General features: G+C 49.0%; 1 protein-coding gene across 2 annotated transcripts in view; it reads right to left on the bottom strand.

Moving 5' to 3' along the window:
* Window positions 1-16587, bottom strand: part of Mypt-75d (Myosin phosphatase targeting subunit 75D) — a 362066-nt gene that overhangs the window by 125647 nt on the left and 219832 nt on the right. For both annotated transcript variants that reach the window (XM_077686726.1, XM_077686727.1), the window contains one exon: window positions 7137-7263. The gene's annotated coding sequence lies outside the window, so the exon portion shown is untranslated. The remainder of the gene's footprint in view (window positions 1-7136; window positions 7264-16587) is intronic.

Here is a 16587-nt window from a genome sequence, read left to right as displayed (position 1 = left end):
GCAACCGCACTGCGTGAACATTTGTTTGCAGTGCAGGTTCTATAAAGGGTGGTACTCTTCCATCTATGCTCGTAAAATTGTTCAAGCGTACTTTACGAATATTTATTAGGCGCAACGCATAGCTCGGTAGACGCAACCGAGCACAGCGTTTTGTTATTGCCACTTGCGCAATTGTGTCGGGTTAAGTGCGAATAAGGCCAGGAAATTATACTTTTGTGGGCTGTTTTTAAAACAAAACATCCAACGGCGTTTATGCAGGTTACAGGTAATAATAAAAATACCGAAACTGAATATCAAACGCTGACGCCTCTACGGCAGGGCCTGTTACATCAGCTGTGCTGTGCTTTCAGCGCGCTGTCGGAAACGACGATGCCGCAGTAACAAGTTTATTAATTTATTACAAATACCTACATCGCCCATTTCTGTGGGGGGTTTGAGAAAGAAAAAAAAAAGCAGCAAGTTCAAAACAGTAATCACACATAATGCTAAAAAGAGAACGAAGCAAAAACAACCCAACAAAGCACAAAATGTAACTGGAATGCAGCATTTATTAAAAGAAAGCAGCCCGTTCATAAAAGAACAATGACGTTCTTCTGTTGGTTCTTGGCTTCACTTTCTTCTCGTTCGTGCGAATAGGAATGTAATGTGGCGCCACGGCGCCTGATCAACCGCGGTTTCAGTGGCTGCAGACCAGCTATTAATAAACGACACACTCAACTTGCACGAAAAACACACCATAAATAACGAGAGAGCGAACTAAACTTACAGATATTTCTCCAGAAGAAGTCAGCTTTCGTGAAGTGACTACTGCAAACCCCATTGTGTTGCGACACCTTTTCCAATGCGGAGCATAGTTATCCAAACCTTTCGGGCTTTTTTATCTCTAGGAAAGGTATGAACGTTGGCTTTTCCCGGCACCGAGCGATTTCTATACTGCGGTACACAGCACATTCGATTTTGGCTTTGCGTTCTCAATCCCCACGTTTCCGAACGCTCCAGCTGCCTTCTCCCGGGACGCCGATCATCTACAAACAGCTTCGGAAAAAATGCGCGCGGCGGCGCCACCGTTGCTGGAAAGTGCGAATAGACCAGCGCTGCCTTTTGAAGACCGTCACGCCCAGCATGACACGACAGCAGAGCGGCGATTAAACATATCAGATAGGGCGGCGGGGGCAGTGCGAACACTCTCTTATGGCGAATTCCATTGGGCGAACAGGAGCAAGTGGAGCGAGCAGCCGAAGCAGCACACGGGAGTAACGGGGACGTGTGCTTTCGTTCCGCGAATGAAACATTCGCGCTGCTCCGGGAGCAGTGAAAAGAGGGGGAGGGCGAGACCAAACGTTTCCCGCGCTAGCTTCCCGGAGCATTTCGCGCGCTCGTGATGTCCGCACGCAGTTATACCTCGCCAGTTTTGCCAGATACGTGCCGGTGGTTTTGTGTCTGCCTTCCGCATGGCGACGAATGAAGAAGCCGAGCGGATGTTCATTTTCATGATAAAGGGGTCACCATCGTGTCTCCCAAAAATTGGCTGCGAACGATAACAGCGTCCGCCGTCTTTTCCAGATACGACTCTACCTTCGGCGCTGCTCCGGCGGGGTGAACAGGTGCTCGAACATAAACTCATGCAACGTCAAATCGTCGTCGTCGTCGTCGCTGCTGCTGCTGTCCGATGATGAGCTTGCGCTTGAATCTGTGGTGCTTTCATCATCTAAAAGTAGCAGCAATTCCTTGACCAGACGGCCGCGCTTAGCTGCTGCCGTACGCACTGAGCGACTACCGCGGCCATGGAGGAAAGAATACTCAGGAGAGGCCCCTAGCACCCCAATGCATTGCAAAAAGTGTGGAGGAAGTCACGTGATTTTTCTTGAGCCCATGGACAATGTTGCTTACTTGTTTACAACTGCGGCGGCCAAATTTGGGCTAATAGAACAGACAGATTTTTAAGGCGCTTGGTATGTGGCTGCTTCGCTACGCTTGCAAACCAGCGCAGTCACTACGACAAACGTTTTTAGATTAGGCCAGTTTGAAAACTTTGCCGTCGGAGGCGTCTGCATTCGCCATCCCGCGAGTCTGTTGCTATGACGACGACAAACGCTACTTTGCCAGGCTTAAGAGCTGAAAAATCGTCCTTCTATCTCAAAAACGAAGGTCGTTTTTCGATTGAAACTTTGGGTGAGGGTTAGAATGGGCAAATTGAAGGCGAAATCAACAGCTTAGAAGATGACATCGCACTGAGGAATTAGCGACGAAGCTGTTTTCGCTTCGAAGCGGGAGTATAGTGCCTGGCACTATAGCGGGAGGGCAGGGCGACGCCATGTTAGTCAAATCAAACCGGAGACAGCAAAGGATGATGGGATAGAGTGCTGGGCTCCGTGGGCTCAAGTCATGGCGGGACTCGGCTTCACAAATGTGACGTTGATTGATTGATTGATTGATTGTAGGGTTAAACGTCAGGGCCTCTCCTAACCTTTTCTTTCCTCCATGACCGCGGCTGCTGGATTCCGCCATTTTCCCTCCGCCACCCGGGGATAAAACCAGAAGTGACGCAAAAGAGGTCATGTGACTTCCTCGGCGTTCCCGGTTACTCCGCCGCTGGCGACGGAGCACCGAGAACTGCTCTCGGCGCCAAAAAAGTGCTCCTCATCGACCAATGAAACACAACGCCCCTGCTCCTGCCCGACCACTGGAGGACGCCAGAACTCGCGAGAGCACTTTGGGTGCAGTTAGAAGTGCTCCTGTTCGCCCAATGGAAAGCGCTATTAGACCGGCGCATGGCCTCCGTGATCGCCGTCGGCAGCCGATCGCGGAGGCCGTGCCCGGCGCTCCTTGGTTCCCGTCGGCGCCTATACGCGGCGCAGCGATGCAGTTCGGCCACCGCTCCCGTGCTCCGTTTACTTCTGCGCGGACCTGCACATAAGGTAAGACTGATGGTGGCGATGCCTGCTCAACTGTGTTCATCTTGACTAAAAACAACGTGCAGCTTAAAGCTGTACATTGGGACACACCATTTTCATGCACAGGTATCCTCGAAAGGGCTGAACCAATTTCAACACGAGATGTTCTTTTGGACATATAGCTTTCAAGCGTGTCCAATATGTTGCACGATAAACCGAAAGATTTTAGGTAGCTGATGCTGCTGTAGCGCCAGGCGGTCTTGCAGGCCTTTCGGGTGGGACAAAATGTTATACACTCCTGTTTATGAAGGAAGGTATCATTTACGCACAATTCCAGGGACACATGCTGACCGCTAGCGGATCGTCCTTCCCAAAAGCCTGCCTGGCTACCCTGGGGAACATCATTCCGGGACACATTGGTGCTGCAGCCACCGCGTACGCGCCCCATTGGAGAGACACTTTTGCAGACAGCCAGCCAGACTGGGTCCGTTCCTTGCTTCTCTGCAGCGCGGTGCCTCTAAGACGCCACCGGGTAAGGAAGGGAGGAACTACAGATCATGACAGGCCCGAAATCTTTGCGACGAGGAAGTGAAACTGCCCGGGAGAACCGCCACCTATTCAGATGCCAACGTTCCTTCAGAAATACACCTTTCAGACCCTTGCTCTTAAACCATTGTTACTGTCAGAATGACCCATGTGCGGCCGGTACCCATGGCTGTGTTGTTTTATGAAACTGAAGGATCTCCCGGGAATTTTCTCATGTCAACCGGGGACGGTAAATCTAACCGAGGGTCGGACCTATCCCAAATTGCCAAGCACCTTGCCAAGCCAAGAAATACCGGCCGATATCGAGGACATAAAGGAAGGTCGGCTTTAACATCGACAAAAATTGTAAGGTCTGGCTAAACTGAAAGTTAAAGTATAATCTCGCTAAACAACATCGAATCGATGAGTCGCGTAATTGAATCTCAGGAAGAGGAAATCGAGGACTTGGAAAATCGTAGCAGGCAGAAGTAGTAAGAAGGAAAGAAGTGATACAGTAGCGGACACCGTGCGCAAGACTATTGAAGAAAAAAACGCTCGAGTTGGAGCGGCACCAAACAAAACAAGGCCAGTTATTTTTCGGCGGTTAGACTGGAGGCAGAAAACAAATTCTAAACAGAAGACAAATTTAAAAAAGCACACCGTTTTCTATCGGCGAAGGCTTTTCTCGGAAGATAAGCAAGAATCCGTAGGGTAAGTGGCAGTATTGTAACAAACAAACAAACAGAATAAAGAAAAATTCCATGAAGCAGAACAACGGTCGGCGCAAATTACAGTGCGGACACACTATACAGGCTACCCACGATTAAGCCAACATGTAAACAGTGCATTGAGCGAGGAAACTGCATATACGTTACCGGCTGACGTCAAGACGAAACGAGAAAGAGAGAAGACTACGTGGACGGCCTCAGCTCTGTTTACACCTGGAATCGACCCTAACTCGGTACACTTCTGTAGTTGGGTCAAATCGTTTAGAGCCCTGTCAGGCAAGCACAGCCGAAAGATTCGGCACGGAAGGGCGACGAGGAAAGCCACCCCGCAGGGCCAGAGCAGACGACAATGCCAAGGAAGCGGGCACGCTGCACGCAAACGTGCCGCGGCCCGGCGTTGTCGAAGGCGCTCGCTATAGTGCCGGAAGCAACACGCCGACGGCTCCGGGACGCACAGGAAAACACAACGGGCAAGCAAATACTGGAGCCACGCTGATAAACACGGGGCGTATGCGGATGTCTGCTCCTTTGACGACGGGAAAGTTTCTCCCGCGTGTTTCATCAACGGCAAGTCCTCACAAAGGGGTCCTCAACACGCCAAATAGCACAACGAATAAAATCGATAAGGGGGGCTAAACCATAATGTTGAAGGCGGTCTCGGCGGGCTTCAGTGACACGTGCAAATAGAGACGTCCCCCAGAGGCCATTTACGATGACTGTGGGTGTGCTAGCTTCGACGAACCGGAAGCGATAGTGCGCTGCCAAGTTTTTCGGTGCGATGGACCCCCATTGCGGCCGTCAACAGGGAGCAAATGAGGCTTGCATATAGCACTCCATCCTGGGTGCTATACCCTTTAGAGTCACTGTATATGTTCCTGTATATGCCCGAGGGGGGAAATGGATGTACAGGAGCTGTAGTCCCTTTTCGTATGCTGTGCCGCCCTGTAGCTGGCCGATCTGCTGCACTGTGCTCAGAGGTGTATGCGCGAAAGCTACTACTCGGCAGATCTTTTGGGCTGGCGCGTTCTGCTTCATACCGTGGCACACTCAATGTGAAAAGTTGTTTCTTGGGCCAAACTGAAACAACTTAGCTCTGAATTGCCGCGTTTTTCGGTCCCGGTGAAGCTGAAACTGACTTCAGAGTATAATGTGATCAACTGCAGTTAAAAGAAAGCTACATTCAACCCAGGTGGCGAATCTGATTTGCCTACAACAAAATCTCCACAAGGGAGACTTTTTTTTTTTTTTTTGCTGCTGCAGCGTTCGCACACCACAGTTAGTTCGAAAGACGCACTGCGCAAAAGAACGTTTCTAAAGAATGTAACAGCCGCGAGAGTTTCAGCGCATGTGTGGGAAGAAAGCAGCAGTCAAGGGCGTCAGTGTGACGTAATGGTGATTGCATACTCTACAGGTTTCATGAAACCCCCATATTGGCCCCCACGTACCCGCGACCCTATTCAGTGTATAAACAAGACTGAAGGAGTTCCAAGTGTCCCTGCATCCCGATAATCCAGCGATGCAGCAGCTATTTAACATTACGAAATCAAGCACAGCGCTGCATGAAGAGCTTTCCCACGGGAAAAAAAGTAGTTATTGACAGCGGGGAAATAGTTCGCGGTCACGTAGCTTTCCTTATGTGCGTGCGTGCGTGCGTTCTAACTGTTCGCTGGAAGAAATAGCAACCAAGCGAGGTCATATTGTGAAAATCGATTGGCTGGCCCGCGCATACTTCTTCGGGAGGTGCACTGTCGCAATGTGACCGTTTTAGTGTAGCGCAGCAACAATTGCCATGGAAGTAATACCACTCGTGGCGCAAGCGGAGTGATACATTTTAATTTAATGTGTAGGTTTAAATGCAGAGAAATCGCACTTAATCTCTCCTCCCCTGACGGTACATGCCTAACGCCACAAGTCCTCGAGCCCGATCACCACGAGGGGCCCATCATCTGAAGAGATAGTTAAAAGGTCTGTTATACGCCTGCATTGCCAAGTTACCATTCAAGCATGCGGCCTGCGTGGAGAACTCGTACTGAAGCATGATTACGAAATCTGCGGCCGTTACATGTGAAAGCCAGACTCAGAATCAACGTACAAGATCAACGGACGAGAGTTAATTCCTTCGTATCCTACATTGCGAAACTAACCAGGCTTAAAGGACTGCCGCTTTCCCACGCACAGAACCCATTATTTTTTGTCCTTATTGATGAAGGAATTTTCTGCTATATACAACTAAGAAGTATGTGCGCAATGAGAGCTCAGCTGTACAAAACTGACATTGTGCTAAATGTTACGTATAAACTACCATACGCCAACTCGTCCGCGCGATGCCTACACAGCAGACAGCCTAGGTAAAGAACTATATACCCCCGCGGTGGATTCTCTAAAGGGTGTTGGCGCTGGCCACGGTTTTCTTTCCCCCATAGCCGTGGCCCAGGTTGCACGCACGTCGTGTTACTCGGGTGCGAGACTACGTTTCCTCCTCGCCCGATAGAACTGAGTGACAAAAACAACACAAGGCTGCCCCCCCCCCCCCCCCTACCCCCGCACGCACGCGCGAACACACACGCACGTCCATGCTAAGCGACCTGGTACAAGCTACGCTTCTTACATGAACATTAAACATACGTCTGAGCATATTCAATAAAAAATAGTGCAAAATAGGACGAAAGAACACAAGTACAACGCACCGGGCGCTATGCAACGGCTGAGCAACAAATCTCATTCGCATCTCGATTTATGTTTTCTTCCAGGGAGATATATTCGGTGCAGAGCTTCCTCGCAATGTCGAAGTAGAAGGGGGGGGGGGGTGCTTTTGTAGTAATTTAGAAATTTATCTCATGAGAAACCCCTAATTCATTCCCGCGCATGTTCATAGTACACCCTCGAAAGGCACAGCATAAAGATTGAAATAAAAAAAAATTATGCGGGGAAGCTCTGAAAATAAGACATCAGGAGCGCTCCGACAAAGAAAGAAGAAAGCAGCACTCACCGGAACGAGAAGGAGAGACCTCAAAGCAGACGACGTGGTGGCGGAAAATGACAGCTGGGACCCACCAAAGTACGGCTACAAGCGAGGCGGCTCATTTTGGGCGCACTCCGCTCACTCCGCCCGAAACCTGCGTGTACGAAAGCAATGTTCCGTTAAGCACACCGTACGGCGATCCACAGCACACTACAAGGCAGCAAAGTGTTCAGGGTGTGGCCAGTACTTCAGAACAAACCACCCGTCCAAGTCCAGGCAATAAGTACAATTCTCTATAACTCTTGACGCAGCTTGGAAAAATCAATGTGCAATCAATATTGTATAAAATCAATGCAGCCACCTCACGGCGGAAGTGAAAACAACCGAGCTGTTAGTCGCGCTTCTTACCGACCGCATGGATTCCGAGATAGCTGCCTTTTCCGATACGCCACGACCATTTGTCTTCAAAGCCGGGAAATAGCTGCCGAGCGGTAGGCGTTATCAGTGGCCAAAACGAAACGCTCCCAACGACTGTATACGCTATCATGACTGCACACTTTGTCGACGCAGTAAAAATGCCAGCGACACCAGTAATCCAAATGATCATTACTAAGCAAAATGAAGGTGACGGAAGTAAAATGAGCTGCGAAGTGCAGCTAGCTGAACATTTCGGTGACCACGTCACGCAAAGCATGCGTTAAAAGAGAGACAAACAGCCTGGCAGCATACCAAACACACTGAATGCTGCACAATTATTAGACGTAGTTTTACTTCAATCAATAGCGAACTCCTGATTTGATAAAAAGATAACCGGGAACATTACCCCTTTCCGGTTCCAAAACTTGCGAGGGAATCTCCAAGGGCGCCAGGTGATGGAGAAATGAGTAACACCACGAGAAGGAACGATTAACTGTATTTTACACTAAACTGAATCTGAGTGCTAGAAAGCACATGGCGTCCGAGGAGTTCTTCGTCCTCCTTTCCTCCTTCTCCTGCCGGCTCATAGCGTGCCCGTGAATCCGTGATTCATACTCTTCTTCAGTTCCGTTACTTTGATGTGTCCAACAGAATAAAATGCAACATCAGGTTCGAGTGCTCCTGTGGTATTCCCTCCCCTCCTGTCTTACATGAATGCCATTTCGGAACTCCGCGGATACGTAGGTTGGAACGTTTGCACTCGGAAATCCAGCCTCACCGGCCGCCTTGGTCGGTGTGAATATCAGAGGCAAGTTCATCCAAACCACGCCCATCGGTGCCGCATGCTTGAATTAGTAAGCGGGCGCGATGCTGATGCGGCCTTTTTCGCGTCCGTTGGTTTTCCGGCCATCGCAAGTTAAACTACGCACTTATTTCTCTTAACCGTTTCCCTCAGAGCGATTGGATGAATCAAACAAGTGGCTGATGTTTGCGCCACCATAAGCCGGAAGCGAGCGAGGCAGAGCCCTGTGGTACGTTGGGACAGCGGCAGCCGAAAACCAGACTATCCACGTGCCAAGCGATTTCTTCAGTTGGTTTAAAATGAGTCGCGGTCTCTTTTTACTCCCACGCACTTCGCTGCTCCGGACTACAAAGCAAAATATTTTTCGGAGCAGCGAAGTACGTGGGAGTAAAAAGAAACCGCGACTCATTCTAAACCAACTGAAGAAATCGCTTGGCACGTGGATAGTCTGGTTTTCGGCTGCCGCTGTCCCAACGTACCACAGGGCTCTGGCTCGCTCGCTTCCGGCTTATGGTGGCGCAAACATCAGCCACTTGTTTGATTCATCCAATCGCTCTGAGGGAAACGGTTAATGGAAATGCGCAGCCTAACTTGCGATTCCTCAGCAATGACGGCGTCTTTAACACATAACCCCTTTCAACTACTGCGAGGGCTGGCTGCCACGTACGTCAAACCGATCTTTCTCGTTCACAAGCTTCTCCACGCGCCGTTAACACATTTGACAAAAACGCGCATAGCTGTATACGCTGCGTTGGTATTTACTATGACTGAATAAAAGGAACATGCGTTGGAGAGAGCAAGCAAACCCTGCAGACGTTTTAATAGGCGCTGGTTTCATACACTATCAAGTGGCCCGACTCCAGCGTACGTAGCACACACGCGTTTGCACAAGCTTCGCCATTTCGGGGCTTATCGTGACCCACAAGTGCTGAACGCCATGGCACTATATTCCTTTTCCTTGGTGAAATAATCTATCTACCTGGATCAACTTGTATTTTGTCCGCAGTTCGCGAAAATTTCCCGCAGAGCGGTGTATCCGCACATCGCTTCCATAGAAAACACAGCAACCGCTGTCTTGAGCGAGTCCGACCCGCTACGTCAAGGGTAGCAGCAGATAGCCTCAGCGTCTACAGCGGCGGTTCGCGCATGTTAAGCATATACGTAAATTCTGCAGTTTGAAATATTGGACGGAGAAATGAACCACAATGTTCCTAAATGACCAATCCCTGTGCCCAATTTATCAAATTTGACGAATACCGAGCTTCGACATTCAATTTGAGTAAAGATTGAATGAATTTCCAAGTGGCAACCGTCACAAGTTAAAGCCGCTCTGCTATACGCCGACCCCATTTAAAGACGCCTTCAATACTACACATACAAATTTCTGGGAAGGCATCTCAGGTCTTTTATTAAGTACCCCAATAAGAGCCCATGAATCCATTCACACGCTATATACCGAGCCCCTTAAAAGTTCCCAAATACAGAACTGCTTTGTTGCAAATTCCCTGCTTGAAAGTATGATGGCCCAAAGGCCCTTTATTAAATACCTCCATTAGACCCCATGCACCTCTAAGGAGTGCAATACACCCAGCCCATTTCGAGTCGGCTTCGCTACTTTACACAAATGCATTGGCGAGAAGACAATTTTCAATGGAAAATTTAAGCGCTCTTAGGCATGGGGCCTTTTATTAATAGCATGCTCGCATGCGGCGAAAGTGTGATACATCAAGTCCGCCATATATGAGTATTCCCAATGGCTGTGCCTTCCACATGCGCCGCATCACTCATTTCAAGCCTTCACTTAGCCTTCAGTACAACGCTATTTATTATCCACCACATGCGTTGTATTTCGGAAAGCGTGAAAAAGATGTGCAGCGTCACATTCTTCGCAGAGCCAGCGTCATTTCTAGCATTGTCCACAAAGGTAGGCACCACGCTATAAACGAAGACCCCGGCCACAGTTAGTGGGCGACAATCCTTCCAGGCTGAACTTCAGGTCATTCCGGCCTTTCTTACTGCGTCCCTACACGAAGCGGTAGCCGCGGCTTCCGCATTCGAAAGGCCATGAACTGGAGCAATAATACGGCCCCGGCAATGGCGATAACAGATTAACTGAACGCTAACAATGAATGCCCCGACGAAAGCGGTTGCTGGAAAACTCAAAAGGCACGTGCCCCGGGGCCTGCTTCACCAGTGCGGGCGGAAAGCGCATATTTTAAGAAGGCGCAGCTAATTTTACATTACATGAAGCTCAGTGTTCCGGCGACACCTATGACCACGCTTTGTGGTGGGGCGAAAAAGAAAAGAAACGCTGCGGCAATAATGCGCCACAGAACAAAATCCACTCCGGTCTGCTCCCCCCCCCCCCCCCCCAAAAAAAAAAAAAAAAAAAAAAAAAAAAAACTTAGCTGGTCTGTAAACCACAGCTACGTTTCTTTCTACTGATAAAGCAGGCACTTTTCCGAACATCACGAAAACTGGGCCAATATTTTTTTGTTCTTTATTGCATGGGAGAATACGCTCAGACGTTGCAGTACGAGGAATACAAGCAAACAAAAGAATACACTGAAGTTATGAGAAGCACATATACATCAAAATTCAGGCAAACACACACGCAACCTGCGCATCCTGGAGTGTCTTTTTTTTCTTGTATTCACTACGCGATGACCGCTCTTAATATCGTCTAATCCCCAAATATATGAAGACTGAAGCAAACAACCAGCCACCAGGGTGCGGGCCGCCAAGGCTTGGTAGACACCACGTGAAAAATCACGGCGACTGCCATCTAGTTTATAATCACACGTTTTACTTTAATTTTTCATTATTCTTTAGCTCACCACTTTCAATAGAAAGGGAACCCAAGTCAGTGTCAAATCGTAATCCCACTATTGAGTGCGCTGGAGGCGTCACAGGAACAGTAACGGGGGAAAAATCCATCTGCACAGAATGAACCGCACTAGTCTACAGCCCACCTTCTTTGGGCTAGAAAATTTACGACACCTAAAACAGCTGATACATTCACAGCGGACTTTCCACTAGACAATTCGTAACGTCACAAATCTTGGGGGCAGGTTTGTGGAGGTTATCAAGGGCTTGAAAAATATTACTGGGTAGACGTGCAAAACATGCAACACTTGAACCACGTTATGTGACTCGACGTCGCAAAAAATGTGACGACAAACAGGCACAAAACTTCCTGTCATTGTTCGTCTCTAAATGTTTGTGAAAAACACAGACTGCCTTTAGTACCTCTAAGCGGCTTATCTTGTGCGCACTAAGTTCCTGGTTTCGAATCGGGCCACAGCACCTGCTTTTCTATTTTAGTCGTCAGATAAGAAAGACAACGTGCACCACGTTCGGTATCGCTTAAAAGGACCCCCCAGAAGCCTAAATGAATATAATGCCCATTTCCTGCACCCGTAAAAGCTAAGGTGTTCCTTCGGCGCATTAAACCCAACATCTGAAAAATTACGAATTAATGGATTAATTCAATGATGGCGCACAGCTGTGACTTTTCGGTACATTCACCACACCAGCACCACACCACACCAGTCTCGAACCACGCAGCACGAGGCACAATTCCTCCACTTACTCAAAAACAAGGCGTTGAAGGTTCGCATGATCTCGCTGCCACGACCCTAGCAAACCACCAGTCTGCCAGCATGACCGCGCATGCTCGGAAGCCTAGGACATTTGCCCCCGCACATTCAAGCCCACACTCGCTGAATTAATAGAGCCATCAATAGAGCTCCATTTGTACAAAATTCTAGAACGCGGGAACGCAGCACCCGCGGAAAATCCAAGCACTCTACAGAGACCTCGCACTGCGCAGGGTTTGCTGTAGCATACTGGGGCCGAACCACATAATTGCACAACCGATTGCACAACCGAAAAAAAAAAAAACAATGTTCTAACGACTGTTACGACTGTCAGGTGGTTACTTTATGTTCACAAAGTGAACTTGTGCCCACAAGCAATGCACCACCGCTACAATGGTTCGTTGGTAACGTCGGTTCTGGGCGCATACCCACGCGGGGGATTGGCCAAGAAGCTGCCGGTAGACATTAGGCTGTGAACCGATTTATTTTAGAATCAAAATTGAAGAGAGAATGAAAGAAGGAAAAAAAAAATCTTGGAATGTAACAGAGGAGTCAGTACAAAAGAAAAAAGAAGGAATAAAAAAAATCGGGCACTCCTCCGTCTAGCGAGGACGATGGTTGAACGCGACGTTTTCTCGTGATGGATTCTTTGGTTGGCCAATCCCACTGCGAGTACGTGCTACTCTGGAGGTATGATCAACTCTTCTAGAATAGCAACTCCCATGTGTGCACTGCATAACGTTTGGGTTGTACGGCGCGAGTCAGTCCGTCCGTCCATCCGTCCGTCCGGTGGCACTATTAATAATACTTGTCAGCATTGTTGAACAAGAACAATACATTACGCAAATATGAAGTAGAAAATCAATATTAAGTGATATTTGCAGTGTTCCTGTATTTAAAATATTCATGGATGCTTGATCCACAGCAGAAAAAATATTCACTCTGTCGTTGCTGTCTCCCGCGCCGATAGCTCCTGGCAGCATTTTAAGAAATCAAACGGCAACAGTAACGAAAAGTTGCACTAGATAGGTTCCACGTTTCGCTTGGCACGCTCGTGGAGTGGGCAACGTGGTACTATAAACGCAGGAGTAGGGCGCCTCGATTCACGCGCGTCTCCGCTGTACGGCAGCGCTGGCATCGAAGCACGCGGCCTGGAGCAGTGGAACGCGGTAAATTTAAACTGACTTCAGCAAACCTCTCACGTGTTTGTCATGAAAGGAGCGAGACGGGAGGGCAACAGCATGAGAGGTGAGCGTGAAAGAGAAGGGAGGCATTTACTCGGCAGAGGCGCTAGACGATTATGGTCTTTCATTGACTTTGCAACGGAAGTAGCAGCTACGCGGCCATTGTTTTCTTTCACTTCACCCGCGTACGATCATTCATCATCATCATCGTCACAGAAATTCGGCTTTCCTTCAGGGCGTATCGGCGTACAACGGCATCGGTGAGGACACTGAGGTCAGCGCCTTGCCTTGTCAATCTTTCTTGCGTCCCGTTTAGGCGCTGTTATTGCCTGTCAAGTATGCACCAACAAGCTCGCACTACCACGCTTTTTCAGTTTGAGGACACTGAAGCTTCGCTGTAATAGTTGCCTAGCAGTGCAGCCGACCTTTGGCCGCAACAAAAGAACGACGGGTGGGCACAGCATCCTTGTGGCAAACGCCTAGGACTGCTAATCTCAGCACTCAACCGCCTGCTTCGTTCCCGCACTCCCGTAGCGCGCCGAACCTTTTTCCCCTGCCTTCTGATATTTTTGCTAATGCGCAAACGAGGAGGCGCGCAGCCATGGCACGGCGGGAAGTTCGAACTGGGCCACCTAACTAGCTGCAATATACACGCTAAACTTCAGGAGGTTTTTGTTTTCTTTCTACTTTCGAGCCTGGGATTTCTTTGGCAGTTCCAGGAAACCAGTGGGACCATGACACAGCCTCTTTTACTACATGTAACAAAAGAGGAACGGGGAGGGGGAGAGTATAAGGGAGCGCCAATTAACGAGCATGCACGGCATAAGAGCGATGAAAAAGAAATAGTGCCCATAAAACTTTCCATCGCAACCAGAATTCGTGACTGCAGAAAGCGTAATTGAAGATTACGCGCTATGCAATTTGAGTCGCATGAGCAACAGAGCACACAGCGCAGCCGCAGCCAGCGTGACGAAAGAAGAAGTTTAACGAAGTTTGCAAACATCAGTACAGGAGCAAGGAGAAAGCGCTCGACGAAACACAATCTGCGGCAGCGACGCGGCTAACTTTCGGCGCAGGATCGGTCGGGCACGTATAGCGACAAAGAGAACTAACTTCTGAGGGCCTGCAATTAATGCCAGGCTGGTAATAAGAAAACCAGCCCCCCCCCCCCCCCCTCCCCCCCCCCCCCCCTCCCTCGACTGGATATCCGGTGACAGCAAGGGAGAGAAACCGGACAGATCGAGGGACCGATCACACAAGAGAAGCAGCTCGTACAAGACGCCGTGACCGAGGATGAACCACGCGCCGGATCCTGCTGGAACGCTAACTCATGATTCGAACGGGCAATGCTAGCCAAGCTCTAGAAAATCACGCCAAGCTGAGGAAGTAATAAAGGCGGACATTTTTGTTGTGAAAAAAAAAAAAAAAAAGAGAGAGAAGGAAATGGGAGGGCCGTTCCACAAAGTAAATGCGTATTTCGGGTGAGCGCACGTTCTGTCGTTTCTGCCTTCATTACTTGTATATAGTTCATATCACAAGTTAGCTGCAGCACTGTGGAGGCTACATTGTTATCAATAGTGCGCCCACTGAGGGCGCCTAATCCGCCGTGAAGGGGGTCCTGAAAGGACACTCCCTTCTCCCCTCTCCGCAAGTGGCACCCCTAGGCCCCGGCGCCTTTTGTCGCTTCCTTCGCGGTGAGTTAGGCGCCCCGAGGGGGACAACAATGTAGCCTCCACAGTGCTGCAGCTAGCTTGTGATATGAACTATAGTTATCCTCTCATTGCTTATCCAATTATTTACCTCACTGGCTAACTCCTCTTAATTTTAGCTCACTTCAAAAGAACACAATTATCCTCCGCGACAGCTGCGCCACTAACACCACACCTGTGCTGCGCTAAACCTTTATCGGCGAGCTTCATACACCCGCGACGCTAATCGTTCAGGTCAGGGCGTATAAGCTCACACGTGAAACTGAATGTTTGATTAAGGTTAGAACTCGAGCGGGAAAAGCGCCTCGAACGCTCCCGCCTGGAGAAACGACTTTCCCGGGCGCTCACGCGTCTTCTTGCTTGGTCAGCGTTCTTTCCCTCTAACACCCTTCCGAGGTGTGCAACGAATCATACTCCCAGCAATGTATGCACACTCGAGCCCGCTTCCCACGAGGCCTCCATTCTGCGGAGTCATAGTTACCCCATGAATCACGTACACCACCACTCCATGTGTCGAAGATGACGCAATGTGCTCGGAGTATTGAAATTACCCGATTAGACAAACAAGGCCTCATTATGGTTGATTTACAATCAGGCCTAATAAATCGAATTCCTTTATTTATCGGCAGCCTGACTTGACTACAATTAGTATCAATACGTTTTACCCAGTCTTAATTTATCTTGCATGACCTTAGCCGTAATTAGCCTTCGGGAACCTTAGTAGCCACCGGTATCCACTGTAGTCACTATCAGTCTTCGGTATAAGAGACTGCAATAACAGGTAGCCTCAAAATGACCTTAATTAGTCTAGTTATTCTCAATCACTTTCACATAGCTGCAATGTGGTCATTAATTAATCGTATCACGAGTCTCAGCAGCAATGCGCAGTCACAAAGCATGACAAACGCACACGAATTATTGCTGCGACGCCAATTGGAGGCATCTCAAATGGGGCACACCAAACAAGAGGAACTGACGACTGTGACGGTTTCGAGAGTATTTTCTGAATCAGAAAAGTACCGTTTGACAATCTTGTTTCTGAATGAGCAACACGTTCAGTATCCACGATACAATAAATTTTTCTCTAACTTTCAGTCTTTCTACCAGTTTGCTAGTAAAATTAGCGGTACAGCTATACAAAGGAATGAAAACTAAAACTACACTCGATGTAGCTGTAACGCTGGGCGGAGCCCCGGGAGGGTGTTTCGGTGTCAGAACCCCTCCCCAATTATTTATGCATGCAGAAAAATGGCATATATCGTTTAGGCGTCCGGTGCAGTCTCCATTGTTTTTTTTTTTTTTTTTTTTGCGGTGGCCTAAAAAAGCCCCCGAAATATATTTCTGGCTACGTGTTATTCAGCGATTCACTCTAAGCATTTTTGCTATACTGCAAGGACGATGCTGGTAAAGGCCTCTGTTTTCGGTGCAAATAAATGGAAGTGAGACAGATACGGTAGCCAGAACTTTGATGGTGATTGCGCGAGTGCCCACCGAGCTTGACCGCGGCGTGCCCCACTACACTCCTTTTTCGGGACGAAATTCGCGAAACGCTACCACATAGTCGCTTCACGCTAAGTCAGCACACCGTTAGTCAATCATGCAAGCTGGCTGGCCACGTGCAGCTCATTTAGCGTGAGGGCGCTTGCGGCCCCACTCGCTCCGTACTGTGTGCGAGGCCAACCTGACCAGCGAAAGGCACGTCAACTCCTCGTTCGGCTGACTGTTCGAAAGCACAGCTTCCAACCGCAGACAGACCGTCTTCGCCAG

This window comes from Haemaphysalis longicornis, unplaced genomic scaffold (assembly GCF_048455015.1).
Source record: "Haemaphysalis longicornis isolate Haplotype H1 unplaced genomic scaffold, Haemaphysalis longicornis Haplotype H1 scaffold_1, whole genome shotgun sequence".
Classification (NCBI taxonomy): domain Eukaryota; kingdom Metazoa; phylum Arthropoda; class Arachnida; order Ixodida; family Ixodidae; genus Haemaphysalis; species Haemaphysalis longicornis.
The sequence above is the reverse complement of the archived record's forward strand: the minus strand, read 5'-3'. Positions and strand labels throughout refer to the sequence as shown.